The sequence below is a fragment of the Leopardus geoffroyi genome, chromosome D4 (assembly GCF_018350155.1).
Source record: "Leopardus geoffroyi isolate Oge1 chromosome D4, O.geoffroyi_Oge1_pat1.0, whole genome shotgun sequence".
Lineage (NCBI taxonomy): Eukaryota > Metazoa > Chordata > Mammalia > Carnivora > Felidae > Leopardus > Leopardus geoffroyi.
The window spans coordinates 92,444,403-92,469,363 of NC_059342.1; the positions used below are offsets into that span (position 1 = coordinate 92,444,403).

The following is a 24,961-nucleotide window of genomic DNA, read 5'->3' on the forward strand; positions in this document are numbered from 1 at the left end:
TCACCGAAGGGGCCTCCTTTTTCCCCCCTAATCTTTAATCCATTGTGATTTCAATATCAAAGGAGAAAAAGTCTATTTCCAACGACCACAAAGTACAAAAATGAATCTGTCCCATCTGAAAACACGGTGCGGAACCAAAGGTAACTCTTGCGAGATTGCAGTTAAAGGAAACCTCCAGAGTAGGTAACGGCATACGGAAAGAAAGCAGACTGGGGTTTCCCAGGGGTTGGCGGGGGCACGAATGGGGAGTGAGGGCTCGGGGTACACGGTGACCCTTGGGGACCGAGATATTCTGCAACAATATTCTGTGCCATGGTTCACAGCGTCGTGAGCGTACCCCGTGCTCAGGAATTGCACAACGTAAAATAAATAAATTTTTATTGAAGATTAATGTGGATTTTAAACAAACCATGAACAAATAATGTACCACCTAAAAGGTAGAGGAGGGAAAGGATCAGGGAGAAGAGGAACAGTCATTCTGGTGGAGGGGTCGGGGACTGGGACTGGAGCAACAATTAGAAATACAAGAAACACCCCTCGAAGGCCTTTGAGCCCTTGATTTGTGGCCGGAATCCACAGGGGAACAAGGGCGGTGGCAGGAACAGTGTCGGGAGCAGAAGCAGGAACCAGCTGACTCTATTCAGGTGCCCGCTGTCCCCGCACAGGTCCCAGGTCACCTGCTGGCTCTCCAGCCCCTGCAGGAGTCGCCCCAGACTCCACCCCTGCCTGCAGAGACGCCGAGGACCCCGATGCCGTTGGGCCGGGCTCTGGCGCCGCACCGGCTTCTGCTCCTGTCCCGGACTCTTGAGAAGGAAACAGAGTGATGGTTGCAGCGGCTCCGAGGCCTCAGGGTGAGAGGAGGGAAGGTTCCCCCCCCCCCCCCAGCGCCGGCCTCCCCAGGGGCCTTTGCAGACACACAATTCACGCCAGAGCCTCCCCGAGAAGCCACGGCCAGGAACCCACACCAGGACCTCTGCCCCCTGCAGTCCGCAGCCCTGGGCTCTCAGTCTCTGCTCCTGGCCCCTCACCAGCCCCCGGGCGCTCCTCCCTGGGTGTCCCAGCACCGCCTGGCCCCGAGCATCCCATCCCCCACCCCAGCCTTCTCACCCTCGGGCTCTGGCTCCGGGGGCTCCGGGTCCTGATCCCAGGACCCGTGAACCAAGACCCTGTGGGGGGGCCGGGGCGGTGAAGGAGGCCTTCCCAGGTCATCTCCAGGCTCTGCTTCCCAAGACCTCCCTGCAGCCACTCTCTCCCTCGGTCCAGGATGGCCCTCTTGGCCAACGGGGCACACGCACAACTCTGTAGGGCAGGTGTATCGGGATTCGGCCAGACGTTTCCCGATTTCATCGGTTGATTTCTGTAAAGACAGTGACCCGCGGCCATCCCGGAGACATCGCAGCCCCGCCCAGTCATCCCCAGTGTCCTTCCTCCCTCTCCACCTGTGGCACCCAGATTGGACACAGACCTGAGTGTGCATAGACCTGCGCCTGGGACACAGTGACATCCACCTACAGGTCTCGGGATGAACATCGGGGACAAGAGGGCCACCCCAGCACACCCTGTCCCTCCCAACCAGCCTTGATGGGGGTGTGAGCCTGACCTGCCCACCAGGCACTGACCCCTTCATCAGCCTGCACCTGCTCAGGTGGGCCTTCCACACACGACTCCTCCTTCCACACACACAAACACACAACACACACACACACACACACACACACACACACACACACGGGGACGTGGGGCCTCACAGGTCAGATCAGAGCGGTGTCGGGCTGGACTGGCTGTCTCTGGGTCTCCCTGTGTTACCTTTGGGTCCCTGCGAGCTAGAGACCTGAGGCGTCCTGTGCACGACCTGACCCACTGTCTCCAGGGTCGGGAAGCGTCGCGGCCACGGGCTCCCCTGAGCCGGCAGCCGTGGGACATGGGCACACAACAGGAGAACATGTTCGTCAGGCAAAGGTGTCCCAACGAATGAGCCTAGTCGGGCACTGTCTCCAGAACGTGGGTGCCTGGTGACCCGGGTTGTGAGTTCAATTGGGCTCTGTGACTAGAGAGGTGAGGTCACTTCTTGGGACCCCTTACCAGGCTTCCTCCTCCCACAAGAGCCCCTCCCAGGCTGCAAAGGGCTCCCCTCCACCCCATGCCCTGTCCCTACAGTGACACCAACACAGCCCAGACACGTCCCCGTGAGGCCCGGTGCGGCCGGGGCCACGGCTTTGGGGCCACAGAGCTGGGTTCAGACCTGGGTTTTCCTCCTGACCTGTGCTGGGACCCCGCACAGACCCTGTGCCTCCCGTGGCCCCCCGGTCTCCCCGTCTGCACAGTGGGGTCCTTGTGGCATCTACTTGTAGGGGCACCATCAGGGAGCCACCTGTAGACACGTCCCATGCCTGCTATCCCGTGAGGCTCGTGGGCACACGTGGCCGTGGAAGGATGAGGAAGGGGTGGGCCTGGCACGGAAACAGGAGAGGGCCGAGTGGAGTCTCCTTGAGGTCATGGCTTCCTGTTCAGCCCAGACCCTGGTGTATGCCAACCCCTAGGGCACCTGGACCCCAGCTTCCGGCCGGGCTCGGGGACGGACACCAGAATGTGTCCCTGTGTCCTGTAGCTCTACACAGCTCACCCTGTCCCTCCCAGTCACCCTTGACCTGGGGTGTGGACATGACCCTCCCATCAGCCTGCTCCTGCTCTGGGTGGCTTCCCCCGCACATCCCATCCTTACAAACACACACAGCCTCACACACACTCACAGACACAGGGAGGCTCGTGCGACTCACCAGTCGGATCAGGGCCGTGTCAGGCTAGACCGGCCAGTCCTGGGCCTCCCGGTGTCACCTTTGCGTCCCTCCGGGCACGTGACCAGAGGCTTCGGGGGTGAGACCGACCCACCGTCTGCAAGTGGGAAAAGGTTCTCCCTGTGGGCTTTCCTGAGACCACAGCCTCCAGATATCAGGACACAGCGGGAGAACACGTTGCGCATTCGAAGGTCTCCAACCACGGGAGCTGAGTGGGGTGCTTCTCTAGAACGGGGGTGCCTATGATACACACGCATGGTTCTGGGGCTCAGGAAGGTTGGGGTTCCAGGGTAGTTGGCGGAGGTGGGAACACGGGGGACCAGCCAGGTGGGGAGCGATTGGATTCATGCATGTCAGCGTCACCTCTGGATCATGCACAGGTGCTGAGTGCCGGTCCCTGGGCGTACCTGGCCATGACACAGACCCGGCTGACCCTGGAGAGGGAGGCCTGTGGACCCAGGGCACCTCCCATCCACCTACCCCCGGGGGCGAGCCGGGGCCACGGCCACGCTGATGCACTTCCCCGTCTGACCCTCAGGGACAGGGGGGACACGGAGGTCAGGAGAGGCCAGGACTGGCCTAGGACAAGTGAGGTGTGCAGGGTCCAAGGAGCAGGGCTGCTCTCGAACCCTAGGCCAGCCTCTACCCCCACATGGGGTTCTCCCTGGGAATGAGAGCCCCTGAGATGCTCGGGGGTGCCTATCCACCCCATCCGTGTGAGGCTGTGACCTCTGGACATCTCCAGAAAGGCGCACACGCACAGATACACACACACGCTGACACTGACTGCCCAGCTGGGGATCAGAGGGGAGTCCACACTGGGAGGGGGTGGGTAATACGGGGGAAAGGAGAGAAAGGTTGGAGGCAGTGGGGCCATGGGGCAGGGACATCGGGATTCTTGGCAATAGCCCGGGACCCACAGCATGGGGAGGAGGACATGCCGGCTGAGGGTCAGGGGGTCCCCAAGGTGTCCGGGGGGATTGCCAGGAACTAGGGGAGGACGGGGTCTGGGGTCCTGTGTCCACGACGCTGAGCCCATGGAGCTAGGAAGTGTGGACAGGGCTACAGCACAGAAGGACTCAGCTTCCTCCTCCTAAACTGAGCTGCGTAGACAGTGTCCCAAGGGTCCCACAGGCTCATAGATGAGTGTGTGCCCTGGGATCTTCATCCTTGGCCCTCTGTTCTCCCCTCCTGGGAAAATGCTTCCTACTCCCTCAAGGTCCTTTGGAGCGGAGGGCAGCCTGGAGGCCTGTAGGACCGAGGACCTGGGTGTGCAGCACGTGGCCGAGCAGTGGACCCTGGTGTGGGGACCGAGGTCAAGAGCCTCCTTGTTGGAGCCTCGGGTCCTCATTAGGAAGTGGATCCCCAGGCAGTGCCCTGGCTGGGGCGAGGAGGTCTCGTGAGGGACCTGAGCACCGGGCCAGGGGAGGGACACGGGCCACAAGGGAGGCTTCTGAGGGTTGTCACCTGGACCCTGGAGCACACAGGCCCTGCTACTGCGAGACACACAGAGACAGAGTCCGAGGCAGAGACAGAGAATGGACCCAGGAGAGAGGAAACCAGAAATTCCATGAATCGGCCCAGAAATCACACCCGGTCATCATATTCTAGCCCTTAGAACCCGGTCACACGGGCCGTCCACCTGGGAGGGGAGGGGGTGACAGAAGCACGTGGGACCAGGAATCGGGAAGGCGGGGAGCCACAGTGGGGACCGCCCAGCACGTAGGCCCAGACCAGGCACTGAGACCCGAGCCCAAATGTAATGGAGCCCCTGGCATGCGTGTCTGGTGGGCACAGGGTCTGAACGAGTTTATCTCCACCTTCCCTGGGCCTGGGACACAGGCAGGAGGGGTGGCTGTGCCTGGGCCCGGAGAGGACCCAGGCCCGCGTGAGTGTGTTCCGTGCCAGGCCCACCCCTTCATCGTCCTTCCACGGCCACGTGTGCCCATGAGCCTCATGGGATAGCAGGCACGGGACGTGTCTACAGGTGGCTCCCTGATGGCACCCCTACAAGTAGATGCCACAAGGACCCCACTGTGCAGACGGGGAGACCGGGGGGCCACGGGAGGCACAGGGTCTGTGCGGGGTCCCAGCACAGGTCAGGAGGAAAACCCAGGTCTGAACCCAGCGCTGTGGCCCTAAAGCCACGGCACCGACCGCACCAGGCCTCGCGGGGACGGGTCTGGGCTGTGTTGGTGTCACTGTAGGGACAGGGCATGGGGTGGAGGGGAGCCCTTTGCAGCCTGGGAGGGGCTCTTGTAGGAGCAGGAAGCCGGGTAAGGGGACCCCAGGAAGTGACCTCACCTCCCTGGTAACAGAGCCCAACAGAACTCTGAACCCAGGTCACCAGGCACCCACGTTCTGGAGACAGCGCCCGACTGGGCTCATTCGTTGGGACACCTTCGCCTGACGAACATGTTCTCCTGTTGTGTGCCCGTGTCCCGCGGCTGCAGGCTCAGGGGAGCCCGCGGCGGCGACGCTTCCCGACCCTGCAGACAGTGGGTCAGGTCGTGCACAGGACGCCTCAGGTCTCTAGCTCGCAGGGACCCAAAGGTAACACAGGGAGACCTAGAGACATCCAGTCCAGCCCGACACCGCTCTGATCTGACCTGTGCGGCCCCACGTCCCCTCCCGTGCGTGTGTATGTGTGTGTGTGCGTGGAAGAGGTGTCGTGTGTGGAGGGCCCACCTGAGCAGGTGCAGGCTGATGAAGGGGTCAGATGCCTGGTGGGTGGGTCAGGCTCACACCCCCGTCATGGCTGGAGGGCAGGGACAGGTTGTGCTGGGGTGGCCCTCTCATCCCCAAGGTTCACCCCGAGCCCTGCTGGTGGATGTCACTGTGTCCCAGGCACGGGGCTGTGCACACTCAGGTCTGTGTCCGATCTGGGAGCAGCGGGGAGAGAGGGCGGAAGGACAATGAGGTGGCGGGGCGGGGCTGTGATGTCTCCGGGCCGTCCGCGGGTCACTGTCTTTACAGAAATCAACGGATGAAATCGGGAGGCGACTATCGGAATCCCGATTCACCTGTCCTACAGAGTTGTTCGTGTGCCCCCTCGCCCGGGAGGGCCACCCTGGACCCAGGGAGAGAGTGGCCACACGGAGGTCTCCGGAAGCAGGGCTGGGAGTTGGCCTGGGAAGGCCTCCTTCACCGCCCTGGCCCCTCCACAGGGTCCTGGTTCACCGGTCCTGGGATCAGGACCCGGAGCCCCCGGAGCCAGAGCCCGAGGGTGAGAAGGCTGGGGTGGGAGATGTGTGTTCACGGGGCCCGGGTGGTGCTGGGCCACCCAGGGAGGAGCCCCCGGGGGCGGGGGTGGGGCCGGGAGCAGAGACTGAGAGCCCCGGGCTGTGGACTGCAAGGGGGCAGAGGTCCTGGTGTGGGTTCCTGGCCGTGGCTTCTCAGGGAGGCTCTGGGGTGAGTTGTGTGTCACAAAGGCCCCTGGAGAGGCCGTCGCTGGGTGGGGTGGGGGACCTTCCCTCCTCTCACCCTGACGCCTTGGAGCCACTGCAACCATCACTCTGTTTCTTTCTCAAGTGTCCGGGACAGAAGCAGAAGCTGGTGCAGCCCCAGAGCCTGGCCCAACGGCATCGGGGGCCTCGGGGGCTCTGCAGGCAGGGGTGGTGCCTGAAGCGACTCCTGCAGGGGCCGGAGAGCCAGCAGGTGACCTGGGACCTGTGCGGGGACAGCGGGCACCTGAACAGAGTCAGCTGGGTCCTGCTTCTGATCCCAACACTGTTCCTGCCACTGCCCTTCTCCCCGCCCCTGCCCCCGCCCTTGCTCCCACACGGATGCCAGTCACAAATCAAGGGCCTGAAGGCCTACACGGGGTGTTTATTTTATTTTTGTTATATTTTATTTCAAATTTATTCTCCAATCCCTGACCCCGACCTCCCACCAGAATATCTCTTCCTCTTCTCACTTATCCTTTTTCCCTTCTACTTTCAGCTGTTACCTTATTTGTTCATTAGTTATAATCTATATTAATCTTCAATAAAAATTTTTATTTATTTTACATTGTGCAATTCCTGAGCACTGGGCACGCTCACAACGCTGTGAACCTCGCCAGAGAATTTTGCGGCAGAATATCTCGGTCCCCAAGGGTCACCTTGTACCCGGAGCCCTCACTCCCCATTCGTGCCCCCGCCAGCCCCTGGGAACCCCCAGTCTGTTTTCTCTCCGTGTTCCATTACCTAGTCTGGAGGTTTCCTTCAAGTGGAATCTTGTAAGAGATACCTTTGGGTCCGCACCGACTTTTCAGATGGGACAGATTCATTTCTGTACTTTGTGGTCGTTGGAAATAGACTTTTTCTCCTTTGATATTGAAATCACAATGGATTAAAGATTAGGGGGGAAAAAGGAGGCCCCTTCGGTGACAATGGCCTCGGGGTGGAGACCCCTGTTTGTGCCGTGACTCCACAGCCTGACGCCAGAGAGGACAGGGCTGGTCCTCCCGTGGACCAAACAGAAACGGGGAGATGCAGAAGGCCGGACGGTCACACCACAGAGGGGAGAGCATCCCTCACGACCCAGGGCCAGAACGGTTCACGGGCCTCTGGGCCAAATAATGCTCCAAATCAGTGCGTTCCCCGGGGATGCAGGCCAGACCCGTCCCAGTCCAAGGGGAGGCAGCCCCCATGGGAGCAGGCGTCAGAGATGCGGGACGTCCGGGGTGGGACTCGGGCTAGTGAGACCCGAGGGATGCAGCGCTGGTCACCTTCAGACGGGCAGGTTTCTGGTCTGGGGACCGGCAGCCCAGGTGACAACGTGAGGAAGCAGAGGCCCCAGCCCATCCCCAGCGAGAAGTCCTCGTTCTGCAGGGGACCGGCTGGTCCAGTACTGGGAGAGCCCACAGAGCCCGGAGTCGGCCTTTCCCCAGCCCGATGTGGGGCCCCACGCAGGTTGGTCAGCTCTGCTCCCCTGAGTTCGGGGGGGGGGGGCCATCGGCCGGTGGTGGGGTTTCCCAGGAAGAGGGACCCTAAGCCCCAGGACGGCAAGATGCAGGCCCGCGGGTAGGACAATCCAAAGTCAAGGAGATGGGCTTCCTGACCCAGCTCGTCTTACTAGTGACTCAGGCTGTGCTATTAGCCTCGGTGTCCCCATCTGTGACATGGGGACGTAACGGGCCTTGTAGATGGGTTGTCGCATTCCCTGAGACATGAGGTGGAATCGTGGCCTGGTGCCTGGAGGACATAAAGGGCCACCTGGAAGGCTGTCCCAGAGTCCCCCGGGGCACAGGATTCCGGTAGCCCCTCTTTGGCCCCTGCCTGCTGTCCCCCTTCTGGGAACACTCAGCGTTGTTTGCAGAGGAGGTGGAGACGATCCAGGAGGTCAACAGGTCCCACGTGGAGGAAGGTCAGCGCTGGAGGGACAGAAGGACGTGTCCCGTGCCCCCTGCCAGGGCCCGAGTTGTGACGCCCTCTGACCGGACCTCTGACCTGACCTGGTGTGGACCCCGCTTCTGTGGTTTCCCTCCCTCCCTCCTTCCCTTCCTCCTTCCCTAATTCAGCTGGGGAACTCAGGTCCCTGCTGTGTGCTGAGCATCGTGACCTCTCCAGTGAGCACGACCCTCCGGGGTCCCCCACGTGGCATCTTCCTTTGCAGGGTCTGAATGTTCCTGGCCGTGTCCCCTCTGGCGAGTCCGGGAGGGAGGCCGCTGCACATGTCCCTGCAAGGAAGCACGAGTTCAGAAGGTCCAGACCACCTGCCCCAGGTCCCAGCCTGTGGAGCCTGAACGGCAAGGCGGCCCCAACCCCCACAGTGGATGAGGGAGGCTGGACCTTCGTCCCTCCCCGCCTTCTCCAAAGTGCAAGGCCTTCTCTCCAGCCCAGGGTGAGCCCGCTGGGCACACAGGGCCCTCCCAACATGCCCTCGTTCACATGTGGGTCTGGGCCCCCTGCCCCCCCCTCAGCTCCTCTGCCGGATGCAGGGGGAGCCCTCTCCTCTCCTGGGTCTGCTCCTGGGGTCCCGGCCTGCTGGTCTCAGAAGAGCTTGCAGATTTGCTCCCCATGACCGCGTGGGTTCAGGGACTGGATGGGGGCTGTGGGTCGAGGCCTGGATTTAGCGAGTGCGGGACGATGGGCTTTGGTAAAAGAATGACCCGCAGGTTCAGCTGGACTCCTGTAGACTGAGCCACCAGACTGCATACCCACTGGTCCCCCCTGAGCGCACAGGACAACAAGGAACAGAGGAGCAGAGACCCGGAGGGACAGGCTTGGCCCAGCGCTCACCTGCCCTTACGGTTTTAAACCTCACCTATATGGGGGCGGGCATATGTTGTCCCGACGGCACCTAAGGCAGAAGCCCTGTGTGGCAAACACAGGACAGAGCTGCTCAGGGCGACACCGGGATGAGGCGTGGGCTCCCCGAACGTCCACGGCCCCCTAGAGGCCCGACCCCCAAGCCCAGAAGCACAGCTTGACGAGCCCATGAGGAACCCATCGCTCCTTTTTATAGCAGGGAACACTGAGGTTTTGTCCAAGGTCACCCAGAACGTCGAGGGCAGAGACCGTGGCAGGTGGCCTGAGACCTGGCATCTGTCCACAGAGACACGTCTCCTGTTGTCGCCCGGTCCCGGTACCGAGGCCCCGCGGGGCGTGACATGGATGTCTGGGTCTACCCTGAGCTTTCCAGAGCCGTCTGCTGGGCTCCCGGGAAAACGCTGGCCCTTGCTCCAGACAGAAGGTTCTGCCCTCCGGTAAGAAAAGGGAGGTGAATGCACTCACTGGGCTAGAGGCCCTGCCTCCACCTGCCCTTGGAGATTAAGGTCCGGGGAGCCCTGTCTTCCTGCTCCTTCCAGGGTTCTAAGACATGCTCGACCACAGAGCCCCTCCCTTGTAGGAGCCATTCCCGGGCCTCCTCCGGGATCTCAGGCGGAGGTCACAGCAAGGGATCCAGCGGGAGGATCTGGGTGGTAGGGAGGTTGAGGACGGAGTTTGGAGGCCAGGGCTCCCAATCCAGCTTGGCCGCTAACCAGAGAAGGATCCCTAGCCATTCCCCCGGCCGTGCCGCCCCATCCCCTTGGTGATGGCAACCCCTCTCCTGGAGTTACCAGTGGGGAGACCGACCACCAGGAAGTTCTTCCTCATCTGCCCGGAAGAGTCGAGACCAAGTTCACGGACAAATCGAGGGGCTTGTTTCCCTACACGCCCATTTGACAGATGGGAAATCTAAGGACAGGCCAAGGGAACGGAGCTTGCTTCTCCGGGGTAGCTCGGGCATAGCCCCTCCACCGCGGGCCTCACTTGGCTTGGTCCTAAGCTGCTGGACGAGCCCGCTGATCCCAGCGAGACCCCATGGCTGTCACCAGAAGTCCTCAGTGAACCCCTCCCTGCTCCAGTCAGCTCCATGCGAGCAGGAACTAGGTTGGCTCATTGCTCTCAGTCCAAGTCCCCAGAACCTTCCCGCAACGTAGTGGACGTTTACCTTCTCTCGAATAAGCAGATGAATTGATATGCGTAAGGTACTGTCATTGACAGAAACCGCTCCTGTCCTTGTTCCTTTGTGGATGCGTCCATGCCTGCCCTCAGCACCCTGTCTGCTCCCCGCTGTGTGCACGCACCTGGCTCCCAAAAGCGAGCCCCGGACCCCACCCAGGAGGTGGCACGGCCTCTCAGCCACAGCCAGCAAGGGGGAGCGCCGTCCCCATGGCCCTCCTCACCCTAAGAAGACACGTAAGCCATATTCACCAAGGTTTTTAACCTCGGCACACACACACACACACACACACACACACAGAGCGAAGGGTGGGGGCCCTGGAGGACCCGCACACGTATGTCTCCTGCACCTCCCGCCGCCCCTGTGCTTTTGTGGGTTTGCCCTGGTTCTCACGGATCCTCCTCCCGGCTCCCTTGAAGGCGTCAGGTCTCCGCCCGAGTCCCTGGGTCACCCACCCTCCTCTCCTCTTAGGAAGACGTGCAAATGCACACCCTGCCTTTCCTCCCATCTTCCTCTCGCCTCCCAGACTTCGGTCGTCAGATTTGGGAGTCGAGAACACCCCTTGTGTCTTCCCTCACCTGTCCTTCCACCCAGCTCTTCCCAGGCCGGCCCCGAGGCGGTCCTCGGGCTGGATTCGTCTCCTGGGAGGTGGGGGCCTGGGACAGAGGGCAGACGGTGCCGGTGGGGGCAGGAGAGGGCCGTGGTCCACAGGCCGAGTGCCGGCTTGTCTGCCAGGGCCCCCGGGCTGGGTGAGCCCCGCCGGCTCTCCTCTTTCTTCCCGGGAGGCATCCTTGTCCTGAACGGGCCCCAGGGAACCTGAGCGAAGAGACCACTTTGCTTTGAACCGAGGGGCGGAGTGGCAAGGGCCGCAGAGGACATTGGCCTTGGATGGGGAAAGCGAGGCCGGCCACGCACCGCTGTCCCGTTCAGGTCCCTCTGCCACCTGAGTGCACCTGCAGCCGGAGGGGCTGGTTCCCGGCAGGCTGGCCGCATCCCCCTGGAGCCCCCGGTCCCTCCTGTCTGCCTGAGGACTCTCTCCTGGACACGGGAGCCCGTCACAGCTGTCTCTGGGGACCTCTGTTTCCTCACCTTGTCACCCGGGCGGCCGGTCCCCAGACCAGAAACCTGCCTGTCTGAAGGCGACCACCGCTGCCTCCGTCGGGTTTCACTTGCCCGACTCCCTCCCTGGGACGCCCCACATCTCTGACACCTGGTCCCATGGGGGTCGCCTCCCCTTGGACTGGGACGGGTCTGGCCTCCATCCCGGGGAACGCACTGCCTTTGGCGCATTATTTGGCCCAGAGGCCCGTGAACCGTCTGGCCCTGGGTCGTGAGGGATGCTCTCCCCTCTGTGGTGTGACCGTCTGGCCTTCTGCATCTCCCGGTTTCTGTTTGGGCCACGGGAGGACCGGCCGTGTCCCTGCTGGCGTCAGGCTGTGGTGTCACAGCACAAACAAGGGTCTCTGTCTCTGACATGTGCCCTGTTTTACTGACACAGCCTCTTGTATCCTCGTGACATCCCCTCCCCTCCCCGGTGGAAGGCCCATGTGACCGGTTCTGAGGAAGAGAATATAACGATGGGTGTCGCTTCCAAGCTGGTTCATGAAAGCCTGTGGTGTCTCCGGGTTCCTTTTCTCCCGGGTCCATCCTCTGTCTCTGTGTCAGTGTGTGTGTCTGTGTGTGTGTCTCTCTCTGACGAACCAAGAGCAGATAATATGAGCTGCCCCAGGAGGCCCAGTGCCAAGAGCCCGCAGAGGGTCCGGGCTGAGACACAGAAGGCCTGAGACCCCCCAGTGCCAGCCGAATCCTGCCAAGAGCACGTGCCCGGTCGCGGTCTCGGAGGCGGACCCTGCCCCAGTCGAGCCTAAGCTGAGGCTGCAGCCCTGGCCTCCTGGGTGACCGTGGGGCTGAGGCTCCCAGCCGAGCCGAGCCGGGAGACTCGGAAAGTGCGAGGTGGTCCAAGTAAGGTGAATGTGTCCCCCAGCACAGACAACAGTCCATCCTCCAGGCTGGGGGCCGGGCCCGCCCTCCTCCCTCCCGAGGTCTCTCCGGCCACACTGGCTCCTCCTCAGCTCCTCTCCAGACAAACCCTCGGTGCCTCCGAGTCTCTGCAGCTTTGCTCGCCCCCGCAGCACACTGCTTGCAAACGTGTGCGGGACTGGCTCCTCTTGTCCTTCTGGGTCCCAGCATTAGGGCCACCCTGGAGGCCTGTGAGACCCACTCAGGGGTCCCTGCCACCCTCCTTCACCCTACTTCATTTCCCGACAGTGTTGGTCTTTCCTTTCACACGGATTCGCTCTTGTGCCTTGACCCACCTCCCCCTCTGGGCTGTGAGCTCCTGGAGGGCTGGGACCTCGCGGGACCTTTGACTCCGGCCCCCGGGCCCAACACAGCCCCTGCTCAGGGTGAGAGGCACAGGAGCTGAATGCGTCCAGAGAGGATCTCAGAGTCCCTACCTCCCTCTGAGCAGCTCACGCTGTGGACATGCAGACTAATAGTAAGAGGTACATGTTGGGTTGGGGGCAGGGGACGCCCAGCTTGACCCCTGAGCGTCCCTTCCCGCTCCAGAGGCTTCACTGAACACAGTGGACACAGCCTGCCCCCTGGTGGTCAGCACTGGCATGACAGCCCCAGGCAGGGAAACCAGACAACAAAACACACACCTTGTTTGGGTGTAGTCAAGGCAGCAGCCCTCCCTGGCCCTAGGGGGGCACAGGGGCAGGACCTGCGGGCTCCAGGGGCGATGTGAGGACTTCAGAAGCCTCCCTTGTGGCCCGTGTCCCTACCCCGGCCCGGTGCTCAGCTCCCTCATGAGGCCTCCTTGCCCCAGCCAGGGCACTGCCTGGGGAACCACTTCCAAATGAGGACCCAAGGCTCCAACAAGGAGGCTCTTGACCTCGGTCCCGACACCAGGGTCCACTGCTCGGCCACGTGCTGCATACCCAAGTCCTCAGTCCTCCAAGCCCCCAGGCTGCCCTCTGCTCAGAAGGACCTTGAGGGAGTAGGAAGCATTTTCTCAGGAGGGGAGAACAGAGGACCAGGGATGAAGATCCCAGGGCACACACTCATCTATGAGCCTGTGGGACCCTTGGGACACTGTCTACGCAGCCCAGTTTAGGAGGAGGAAGCTGAGTCCTTCTGTGCCGTAGCCCAATCCACACTTCCTAGTTCCATGGGCTCAGCATCGTGGACACAGGACCCCAGACCCCGTCCTCCCCTAGTTCCTGGCAATCCCCCCGGACACCTTGGGGACCCCCTGACCCTCAGCCGGCATGTCCTCCTCCCCATGCTGTGGGTCCCGGGCTATTGCCAAGAATCCCGATGTCCCTGCCCCATGGCCCCACTGCCTCCAACCTTTCTCTCCTTTCCCCCGTATTACCCACCCCCTCCCAGTGTGGACTCCCCTCTGATCCCCAGCTGGGCAGTCAGTGTCAGCGTGTGTGTGTGTATCTGTGCGTGTGCGCCTTTCTGGAGATGTCCAGAGGTCACAGCCTCACACGGATGGGGTGGATAGGCACCCCCGAGCATCTCAGGGGCTCTCATTCCCAGGGAGAACCCATGTGGGGGTAGAGGCTGGCCTAGGACTGGAGACCAGCCCTGCTCCTTGGACCCTGCACGCCTCGCATGTCCTGGGCCAGTCCTTGCCTCTCTTGACCTCCGTGTCCCCCCGTCCCTGAGGATCAGATGGGGAAGTGCATCAGCATGCACCTGCACCTGGCCAGCTGCGGTGACCCCGACTCCTTACCTGACGTCCGGAGCCCCATGAGAACTGGTCCAGATGCCCTCCCCAGGGTGTTCCCCTCCCCCTCCCTAGTGTTTTCCTCCCCCAGGGAGCCCACCATCCCTGGCCCCTCAGAGCCCCCTGCTAACACTGCCTCACTTCATGGCTCTTCTTGTTCCCTGAGCGCAGAAGGGACCTAAGGCTGTGAGTGGTCCAGGGAAGCCAGGTCAGCGTGATGCTGGGCATCCGGCCTGGCAAAAGGAGGGGTCCTGGACACAGCTGCAGTGTGGGGGTGGCCTGGGATGCCAGCTGAGGTAGAAATTGCCTGGAAGCCTCATCCACTCCTGTCTGTGGTTGCTTATCTACCCAACAACCCAGACCTGGACAGTGGCCCTGTGGATGGCTGGTGTCCACAACAGGTAGAAGGTTCCTCTGGGTAACTAGAAAAAGAGATCAAAGGCAACCTAAAAATATTAGATCGAAAGAAATTATAACGATAAAGGAAACAGAGGAGCCCTCAGGAAAATCGGTGAAAACAACATTCTTTCTTCTAGAGATTTACAAAATTGACAGAATAGACAAAAACTGAACAATTTTGTACCAAGAAATTGGCTGAGAGGAAACGTATCAATTCTGAGACACACACAAACTACCAGAACTGACTCCAGAAGAAATGGAAACCGCGAGCAGACCTGGAAGAAGGGCGGAGACTGAAGCGCTACCAAGAGCTTTCCAACAAAGCCAACCCCAGAGCCTGACGCTCTCACTGGTGATTCATCCCACACGGTTCAAGAAGGAGCCATTGTTGCAGGATGAGCTTTGACAAAATCTACAACCTTTCATGACAAGTGCTGCCAATGAAATAGAAATAGGAGATTGCATTATGACAAAGGGTATTTAGGAAAAAACTCACATGTGTGTCATTCTCAGTGGTTAAACACTGACCGTTTTCCCCTTACGATGGTGAATAAGGGAAGGACGCCCTCTTCCAACACCCCATTTCAACAGCGTAAAGGAAGTTTGGTCAGAGCTACTACACAAGATGGATAATTTAAAAGTTCTCGAACGGACACGAAGAAGGAAAATATGTGTATATATGCCATGACCTCACGGGCAAAATATCATGGAATAGAAACATTCTGTGTGAGATGATGATACTTTCACCAAGCTATGGGCGCAGAAGTCCAACACGTATGGATCAATGGAATCCAACTGGGAATCAATGAATAAATCCGTACGGGTACGGTCACTTGTTTATGAACATGGGTGCCAAGACCGTTCCGTGCGGTAAAAACGGAGTATTCGCAAACGGTGTTGGGAAACCAGATTCCACACAGAAAAGCGTGAAGTCAGAACATTACCTGACACCACGGAAAACAATGATCTCCAGGGGCACCTGGGTGGTTCAGTCAGTGAGTGGGTCATCCAACGTCAGCCCAGGTCACACCTCACAGTTCAGGAGTTTGAGCCTTGTAGCTGGCTCGTTGCCATCATCGTGGACCCCGCTTCGGATCCTCTGTCCTCCCCCCACCGCCACTTGCCCACTCATGCTCTCTCTCTCAAATATAAGGAAAACGTTATCTCAAAGGCAAAAATCTTAAGGCCCCAGAAATCAATAAGGAGCTCGTAGAGGGTGATCTTCATTCCCTTGGATTTGGCAGTCGTGTCTCTAATGTAGCACCGGAGGCAAGGCAACCAAGGAGAAAAGAGACACACGGGACTTCATCATTGCCAAAACGTTTTGTGAATGACTGACAGTCTCAAACGAATGTAAAGAAAACCCAAAGACTGGTAGGAAAATTCGCGCACCATAAATCTGATAAGGGTATTGCCTCTGGAATATACAAAGAAAAGGAAATGCGACCCGACACCGTACCACCACAGTAACACGCCTGCCCACACCCACAAGGAGGGGCTCTACCGAATACACCGACATCACACCTGTTGGGGAGGATTTCGAGAACTCGGAACCCGCTTACGTAGCTGAGGGAGACGTAAAATGGTGGAGCCTCTGTAGCAGAACGGTTGGCACGTTCTCGAAGAGTTAGGCGTACGGGTATCATTTCACCCAAGTTCTCTATCGTATGACCAGAAGACTCGAGTTCAGGTGCTCCAACGAAAGCCTGTACGTAAATATTCTCAGCAGCACCATTCACAACAACCCTTTATTCGCTCGGGCACAAAGGACTGAAGTGTGGATACGGGCTACGGTGCGATGAACTCGGTGTTTGTTTCTTCAGAGAGAGAGAACGTACACACAGTGTGAGGGGCAGAGGGAGAGGGAGAGAGAATCTGAAGCGGGGTCCACGCCCAGCACAGAGCCCGTCTCTGCGTTCCACCTCGTGACCCTGAGATCATGACCTGAGCTGCAGTCGAGAGTCTGATGTGTAAGCAACTGAGCCTCCCAGGCGCCCCCGACGTAGGTGAACTAGAAGACGTTGTACTAAGTGGCAGAAACCAGACACAAAATACCACTCGCCGTAGGATCCCACCCGTGTGAAAAACTCATAATGGTAAGTAAAGAAATAGTGACGGGAGCCACGTCGCTGGTTGCCGGGGAGCACGGGGGGTCGGCAAGAGCCAGCGCCTGACCCCTCGGCAGGGACTGGTTTTCTGCTCGGGGTGATGCGGATGTTCTGGAACCTGATAGTGGTGATGGCGCCCGGCAGAGGAGGCGTAGTTAAGGTCAGGGGCTACCATGTTAAATGTTTAAAAGGAGAAAGTCGAGGGGCACCTGGGTGGCCCAGTCGGTGAAACGTCCGACCTCGGCTCGGATCACGATCTCACGGTTCGTGAGTTCGAGCCCCGCGTCGGGCTCTGTGCTGACAGCGTGGAGCCTGGAGCCTGTTTCAGATTCTGTGTCTCCCTCCCTCTCTGCCCCTCCCCCGCTCGCACTCTGCGTCTCTCTCGGTCTCAAAAACAGACGTTCAAAAAATTAAAGCGAGAAAGTCGATTTTATATTACATTTGAGACATAAATACACGTACTCGTGCAAAGAAGCAAACCAGGAAAAGAGAAAGAATGCCTTCCCGGGTGAGGACGGGAAGACTGCGGTCTGGAGCTGGCACTGGCCATGTCTCGTAGGCGGTGCCGAGGCAGGCGGGAGCCGGGTCTGGCTCTGGAGCTGGTGCTGCCGGGGGTCTCGCCGTGTCGAGGGCGCCGGCTCCGCGTCAGGAGGGGGTGCGAGAGCGAATGCGGGGCCGGCTCTAGTCTGGGCCTTGCATGGTTTGTTTAAAATCCACATTAATCTTCAATAAAAATTTTATTTGGTTTACGTTGTGCAATTCCTGAGCACTGGGCACGCTCACGACGCTGTGAACCACGCCACAGAATTTTGTGGTAGAATATCTCGGTCCCCAAGGGTCACCGTGTACCCGGAGCCCTCACTCCCCATTCGTGCCCCCTCCAGCCCCTGGGAACCCCTACTCTGCTTTCTCTCCGTGTTCCGTTACCTACTCTGGAGGTTTCCTTCAAGTGGAATCTCGCAAGAGATACCTTTGGGTCCGCACCGACTTTTCAGACGGGACAGATTCATTTCTGTACTTTGTGGTCGTTGGAAATAGACTTTTTCTCCTTTGATATTGAAATCACAATGGATTAAAGATTAGGTGGGAAAATGGAGGCCCCTTCGGTGACAATGGGCATGGTCTCGGGGTGGAGACCCCTGTGCGTGCTGTGACACCACAGTCTGAAGCCAAACAGGACACGGCTGGTTCTCCCGTGGCCCAAACAGAAACGGGGAGATGCAGAAGGCCGGACGGTCACACCACAGAGGGGAGAGCATCCCTCACGACCCAGGGCCAGACGGTTCACGGGCCTCTGGGCCAAATAATGCGCCAAAGGCAGTGCGTTCCCCGGGATGGAGGCCAGACCCGTCCCAGTCCAAGGGGAGGCGACCCCCATGGGACCAGGTGTCAGAGATGTGGGGCGTCCCAGGGAGGGAGTCGGGCAAGTGAAACCCGACGGAGGCAGCGGTGGTCGCCTTCAGACAGGCAGGTTTCTGGTCTGGGGACCGGCCGCCCGGGTGACAAGGTGAGGAAACAGAGGTCCCCAGAGACAGCTGTGACGGGCTCCCGTGTCCAGGAGAGAGTCCTCAGGCAGACAGGAGGGACCGGGGGCTCCAGGGGGATGCGGCCAGCCTGCCGGGAACCAGCCCCTCCGGCTGCAGGTGCACTCAGGTGGCAGAGGGACCTGAACGGGACAGCGGTGCGTGGCCGGCCTCGCTTTCCCCATCCAAGGCCAACGTCCTCTGCGGCCCTTGCCACTCCGCCCCTCGGTTCAAAGCAAAGTGGTCTCTTCGCTCAGGTTCCCTGGGGCCCGTTCAGGACAGGGATGCCTCCCGGGAAGAAAGAGGAGAACCGGCGGGGCTCACCCAGCCCGGGGGCCCTGGCAGACAAGCCGGCACTCGGCCTGTGGACCACGGCCCTCTCCTGCCCCCACCGGCACCGTCTGCCCTCTGTCCCAGGCCCCCACCTCCCAGGAGACGAATCCAGCCCGAGGACCGCCTCGGGGCCGGCCTGGGAAGAGCTGGGTGGAAGGACAGGTGAGGGAAGACACAAGGGGTGTTCTCGACTCCCAAATCTGACGACCGAAGTCTGGGAGGCGAGAGGAAGATGGGAGGAAAGGCAGGGTGTGCATTTGCACGTCTTCCTAAGAGGAGAGGAGGGTGGGTGACCCAGGGACTCGGGCGGAGACCTGACGCCTTCAAGGGAGCCGGGAGGAGGATCCGTGAGAACCAGGGCAAACCCACAAAAGCACAGGGGCGGCGGGAGGTGCAGGAGACATACGTGTGCGGGTCCTCCAGGGCCCCCACCCTTCGCTCTGTGTGTGTGTGTGTGTGTGTGTGTGTGTGCCGAGGTTAAAAACCTTGGTGAATATGGCTTACGTGTCTTCTTAGGGTGAGGAGGGCCATGGGGACGGCGCTCCCCCTTGCTGGCTGTGGCTGAGAGGCCGTGCCACCTCCTGGGTGGGGTCCGGGGCTCGCTTTTGGGAGCCAGGTGCGTGCACACAGCGGGGAGCAGACAGGGTGCTGAGGGCAGGCATGGACGCATCCACAAAGGAACAAGGACAGGAGCGGTTTCTGTCAATGACAGTACCTTACGCATATCAATTCATCTGCTTATTCGAGAGAAGGTAAACGTCCACTACGTTGCGGGAAGGTTCTGGGGACTTGGACTGAGAGCAATGAGCCAACCTAGTTCCTGCTCGCATGGAGCTGACTGGAGCAGGGAGGGGTTCACTGAGGACTTCTGGTGACAGCCATGGGGTCTCGCTGGGATCAGCGGGCTCGTCCAGCAGCTTAGGACCAAGCCAAGTGAGGCCCGCGGTGGAGGGGCTATGCCCGAGCTACCCCGGAGAAGCAAGCTCCGTTCCCTTGGCCTGTCCTTAGATTTCCCATCTGTCAACTGGGTGTGTAGGGAAACAAGCCCCTCGATTTGTCCGTGAACTTGGTCTCGACTCTTCCGGGCAGATGAGGAAGAACTTCCTGGTGGTCGGTCTCCCCACTGGTAACTCCAGGAGAGGGGTTGACATCACCAAGGGGATGGGGCGGCACCCCCGGGGGAATGGCTGGGGATCCTTCTCTGGTTAGCGGCCAAGCTGGACTGGGAGCCCTGGCCTCCAAACTCCGTCCTCAACCTCCCTACCACCCAGATCCTCCCGCTGGATCCCTTGCTGTGACCTCCGCCTGAGATCCCGGAGGAGGCCCGGGAATGGCTCCTACAAGGGAGGGGCTCTGTGGTCGAGCATGTCTTAGAACCCTGGAAGGAGCAGGAAGACAGGGCTCCCCGGACCTTAATCTCCAAGGGCAGGTGGAGGCAGGGCCTCTAGCCCAGTGAGTGCATGCACCTCCCTTTTCTTACCGGAGGGCAGAACCTTCTGTCTGGAGCAAGGGCCAGCGTTTTCCCGGGAGCCCAGCAGACGGCTCTGGAAAGCTCAGGGTAGACCCAGACATCCATGTCACGCCCCGCGGGGCCTCGGTACCGGGACCGGGCGACAACAGGAGACGTGTCTCTGTGGACAGATGCCAGGTCTCAGGCCACCTGCCACGGTCTCTGCCCTCGACGTTCTGGGTGACCTTGGACAAAACCTCAGTGTTCCCTGCTATAAAAAGGAGCGATGGGTTCCTCATGGGCTCGTCAAGCTGTGCTTCTGGGCTTGGGGGTCGGGCCTCTAGGGGGCCGTGGACGTTCGGGGAGCCCACGCCTCATCCCGGTGTCGCCCTGAGCAGCTCTGTCCTGTGTTTGCCACACAGGGCTTCTGCCTTAGGTGCCGTCGGGACAACATATGCCCGCCCCCATATAGGTGAGGTTTAAAACCGTAAGGGCAGGTGAGCGCTGGGCCAAGCCTGTCCCTCCGGGTCTCTGCTCCTCTGTTCCTTGTTGTCCTGTGCGCTCAGGGGGGACCAGTGGGTATGCAGTCTGGTGGCTCAGTCTACAGGAGTCCAGCTGAACCTGCGGGTCATTCTTTTACCAAAGCCCATCGTCCCGCACTCGCTAAGTCCAGGCCTCGACCCACAGCCCCCATCCAGTCCCTGAACCCACGCGGTCATGGGGAGCAAATCTGCAAGCTCTTCTGAGACCAGCAGGCCGGGACCCCAGGAGCAGACCCAGGAGAGGAGAGGGCTCCCCCTGCATCCGGCAGAGGAGCTGAGGGGGGGGCAGGGGGCCCAGACCCACATGTGAACGAGGGCATGTTGGGAGGGCCCTGTGTGCCCAGCGGGCTCACCCTGGGCTGGAGAGAAGGCCTTGCACTTTGGAGAAGGGGGGGAGGGACGAAGGTCCAGCCTCCCTCATCCACTGTGGGGGTTGGGGCCGCCTTGCCGTTCAGGCTCCACAGGCTGGGACCTGGGGCAGGTGGTCTGGACCTTCTGGACTCGTGCTTCCTTGTCGGGAACGTGGGCAGAGGCCTCCCTCCCAGACTCGCCAGAGGGGACACAGGGCAGGAAGACTCAGACCCTGCAAAGGAAGATGCCACGTGGGGGACCCCGGAGGGTCGTGCTCCCTGAAGAGGTCATGGTGCTCAGCACACAGCAGGGACCTGAGTTCCCCAGCTGAATTAGGGAAGGAGGAAGGGAAGGAGGGAGGGAGGGAAACCATAGAAGCGGGGTCCACACCAGGTCAGGTCAGAGGTCCGGTCAGAGGGCGTCACAACTCGGGCCCTGGCAGGGGGCACGGGACACGTCCTTCTGTCCCTCCAGCGCTGACATTCCTCCACGTGGGACCTGCTGACCTCCTGGATCGTCTCCACCTCCTCTGCAAACAACGCTGAGTGTTCCCAGAAGGGCGACAGCGGGCAGGGGCCAGGAGGGACTTCCGGAATCCTGTGCCCCGGGGGACTCTGGGACAGCCTTCCAGGTGGCCCTTTATGTCCTCCAGGCACCAGGCCACGATTCCACCTCATGTCTCAGGGAATGCGACAACCCATCTAGAAGGCCCGTTACGTCCCCATGTCACGGATGGGGACACCGAGGCTAATAGCACAGCCTGAGTCACTAGTAAGACGAGCTGGGTCAGGAAGCCCATCTCCTTGACTTTGGATTGTCCTACCCGCGGGCCTGCATCTTGCCGTCCTGGGGCTTAGGGTCCCTCTTCCTGGGAAACCCCACCACCGGCCGATGGCCCCCCCCCCGAACTCAGGGGAGCAGAGCTGACCAACCTGCGTGGGGCCCCACATCGGGCTGGGGATAGGCCGACTCCGGGCTCTGTGGGCTCTCCCAGTACTGGGCCAGCCCGTCCCCTGCAGGAGGAGGACTTCTCGCTGGGGATCAGCTGGGGCCTCTGCTTCCTCACGTTGTCACCTGGGCTGCCGGTCCCCAGACCAGAAACCTGCCCGTCTGAAGGTGACCAGCGCTGCATCCCTCGGGTCTCACTTGCCCGAGTCCCACCCCGGACGTCCCGCATCTGTGACGCCTGCTCCCATGGGGGCTGCCTCCCCTTGGACTGGGACGGGTCTGGCCTCCATCCCGGGGAACGCACTGATTTGGAGCATTATTTGGCCCAGAGGCCCGTGAACCGTTCTGGCCCTGGGTCGTGAGGGATGCGCTCCCCTCTGTGGTGTGACCGTCCGGCCTTCTGCATCTCCCCGTTTCTGTTTGGGCCACGGGAGGACCAGCCCTGTCCTCTCTGGCGTCAGGCTGTGGTGTCACGGCACAAACAGGGGTCTCCACCCCGAGACCATTGTCACCGAAGGGGCCTCCTTTTTCCCCCCTAATCTTTAATCCATTGTGATTTCAATATCAAAGGAGAAAAAGTCTATTTCCAACGACCACAAAGTACAGAAATGAATCTGTCCCATCTGAAAAGTCGGTGCGGACCCAAAGGTATCTCTTGCGAGATTCCACTTGAAGGAAACCTCCAGAGTAGGTAACGGAACACGGAGAGAAAGCAGACTGGGGGTTCCCAGGGGCTGGAGGGGGCACGAATGGGGAGTGAGGGCTCCGGGTACAAGGTGACCCTTGGGGACCGAGATATTCTGCCGCAAAATTCTCTGGCGAGGTTCACAGCGTTGTGAGCGTGCCCAGTGCTCAGGAATTGCACAATGTAAAATAAATAAAAATTTTTATTGAAGATTAATATAGATTATAACTAATGAACCAATAAACTAACAGCTACAAAGTAGAGGGAAAAAGGATAAGTGAGAAGAGGAAGAGATATTCTGGTGGGAGGTCGGGGTCAGGGATTGGAGAATAAATTTGAAATAAAATATAACAAAAATAAAGTAAACACCCCGTGTAGGCCTTCAGGCCCTTGATTTGTGACTGGCATCCGTGTGGGAGCAAGGGCGGGGGCAGGGGCGGGGAGAAGGGCAGTGGCAGGAACAGTGTTGGGATCAGAAGCAGGACCCAGCTGACTCTGTTCAGGTGCCCGCTGTCCCCGCACAGGTCCCAGGTCACCTGCTGGCTCTCCGGCCCCTGCAGGAGTCACTTCAGGCACCACCCCTGCCTGCAGAGCCCCCGAGGCCCCCGATGCCGTTGGGCCAGGCTCTGGGGCTGCACCAGCTTCTGCTTCTGTCCCGGACACTTGAGAAAGAAACAGAGTGATGGTTGCAGTGGCTCCAAGGCGTCAGGGTGAGAGGAGGGAAGGTCCCCCACCCCACCCAGCGACGGCCTCTCCAGGGGCCTTTGTGACACACAACTCACCCCAGAGCCTCCCTGAGAAGCCACGGCCAGGAACCCACACCAGGACCTCTGCCCCCTTGCAGTCCACAGCCCGGGGCTCTCCGCCTCTGCTCCCGGCCCCACCCCAGCCCCCGGGGGCTCCTCCCTGGGTGGCCCAGCACCGCCCGGGCCCCGTGAACACACATCTCCCACCCCAGCCTTCTCACCCTCGGGCTCTGGCTCCGGGGGCTCCGGGTCCTGATCCCAGGACCGGTGAACCAGGACCCTGTGGAGGGGCCAGGGCGGTGAAGGAGGCCTTCCCAGGCCAACTCCCAGCCCTGCTTCCGGAGACCTCCGTGTGGCCACTCTCTCCCTGGGTCCAGGGTGGCCCTCCCGGGCGAGGGGGCACACGAACAACTCTGTAGGACAGGTGAATCGGGATTCCGACAGACGCCTCCCAATTTCATCCGTTGATTTCTGTAAAGACAGTGACCCGCGGACGGCCCGGAGACGTCACAGCCCCGCCCAGCCATCCTCATTGTCCTTCCGCCCTCTCTCCCCGCTGCTCCCAGATCGGACACAGACCTGAGTGTGCACAGCCCCGCGCCTAGGACACAGTGACATCCACCAGCAGGGCTCGGGGTGAACCTTGGGGATGAGAGGGCCACCTCAGCACAACCTGTCCCTGCCCTCCAGCCATGACGGGGGTGTGAGCCTGACCCACCCACCAGGCATCTGACGCCTTCATCAGCCTGCACCTGCTCAGGTGGGCCCTCCACACACGACACCTCTTCCACGCACACACACACATACACACGCACGGGAGGGGACCTGGGGCCGCACAGGTCAGATCAGAGCGGTGTCGGGCTGGACTGGCTGTCTCGGGGTCTCCTGTGTTACCTTTGGGTCCCTGCGAGCTAGAGACCTGAGGCGTCCTGTGCACGACCTGACCCACTGTCTGCAGGGTCGGGAAGCGTCGCGGCCACGGGCTCCCCTGAGCCGGCAGCCGCGGGACACGGGCACACAACAGGAGAACATGTTCGTCAGGCGAAGGTGTCCCAACGAATGAGCCCAGTCGGGCGCTGTCTCCAGAATGTGGCTGCCTGGTGACCTGGGTTCAGAGTTCTGTTGGGCTCTGTTACCAGGGAGGTGAGGTCACTTCCTGGGGTCCCCTTACCCGGCTTCCTCCTCCCACAAGAGCCCCTCCCAGCTGCAAAGGGCTCCCCTCCACCCCATGCTCTGTCCCTACAGTGACACCAACACAGCCCAGACACGTCCCCGCGAGGCCTGGTGCGGTCGGTGCCGCGGCTTTGGGCCACAGAGCTGGGTTCAGACCTGGGTTTTCCCCCTGAACAGTGCTGGGACCCTGCATTGTGCCTCCCGGGGCCCCCGGTCACCCGTCTGCACAGTGGGGTCCTTGTGGCATCTACTTGTAGGGGTGCCATCAGGGAGCCACCTGTAGACACGTCCCGTGCCTGCTATCCCATGAGGCTCGTGGGCACACGTGGCCGTGGAAGGACGAAGAAGGGGTGGGCCTGGCACGGAACACACTCACGCGGGCCTGGGTCCTCTCTGGGTCCAGGCACAGCCACCCCTCCTGCCTGGGTCCCAGGCCCAGGGAAGGTGGAGGTGAACTCGTTCAGACCCTATGCCCTCCGGACATGCACTCCACGGGCCCCATTACATTTGGGCTCGGGTCCCAGAGCCTGGTCTGGGCCTACGTGCTGGGCGGTCCCCACTGTGGCTCCCCGCCTTCCCGATTCCTGGTCCCACGTGCTTCTGTCACCCCCTCCCCTCCCAGGTGGACGGCCCGTGTGACCGGGTTCTAAGGGCTAGAATATGATGACCGGGTGTGATTTCTGGGCCGATTCGTGGAATTTCTGGTTTCCTCTCTCCTGGGTCCATTCTCTGTCTCTG

At 60.7% G+C, this 24,961-nt stretch overlaps 1 long non-coding RNA gene across 1 annotated transcript; it reads right to left on the bottom strand.

The window, feature by feature from the left end:
* Positions 1-361: 361 nt before the first annotated feature.
* On the bottom strand, positions 362-23,497 carry LOC123592670. The gene is made up of 2 exons (XR_006709898.1): positions 23,272-23,497; positions 362-803 (listed from the first exon to the last, which is right to left on the bottom strand). It is a non-coding gene; the product is annotated as an uncharacterized LOC123592670 (long non-coding RNA).
* Between the last annotated feature and the right edge of the window lie 1,464 nt (positions 23,498-24,961).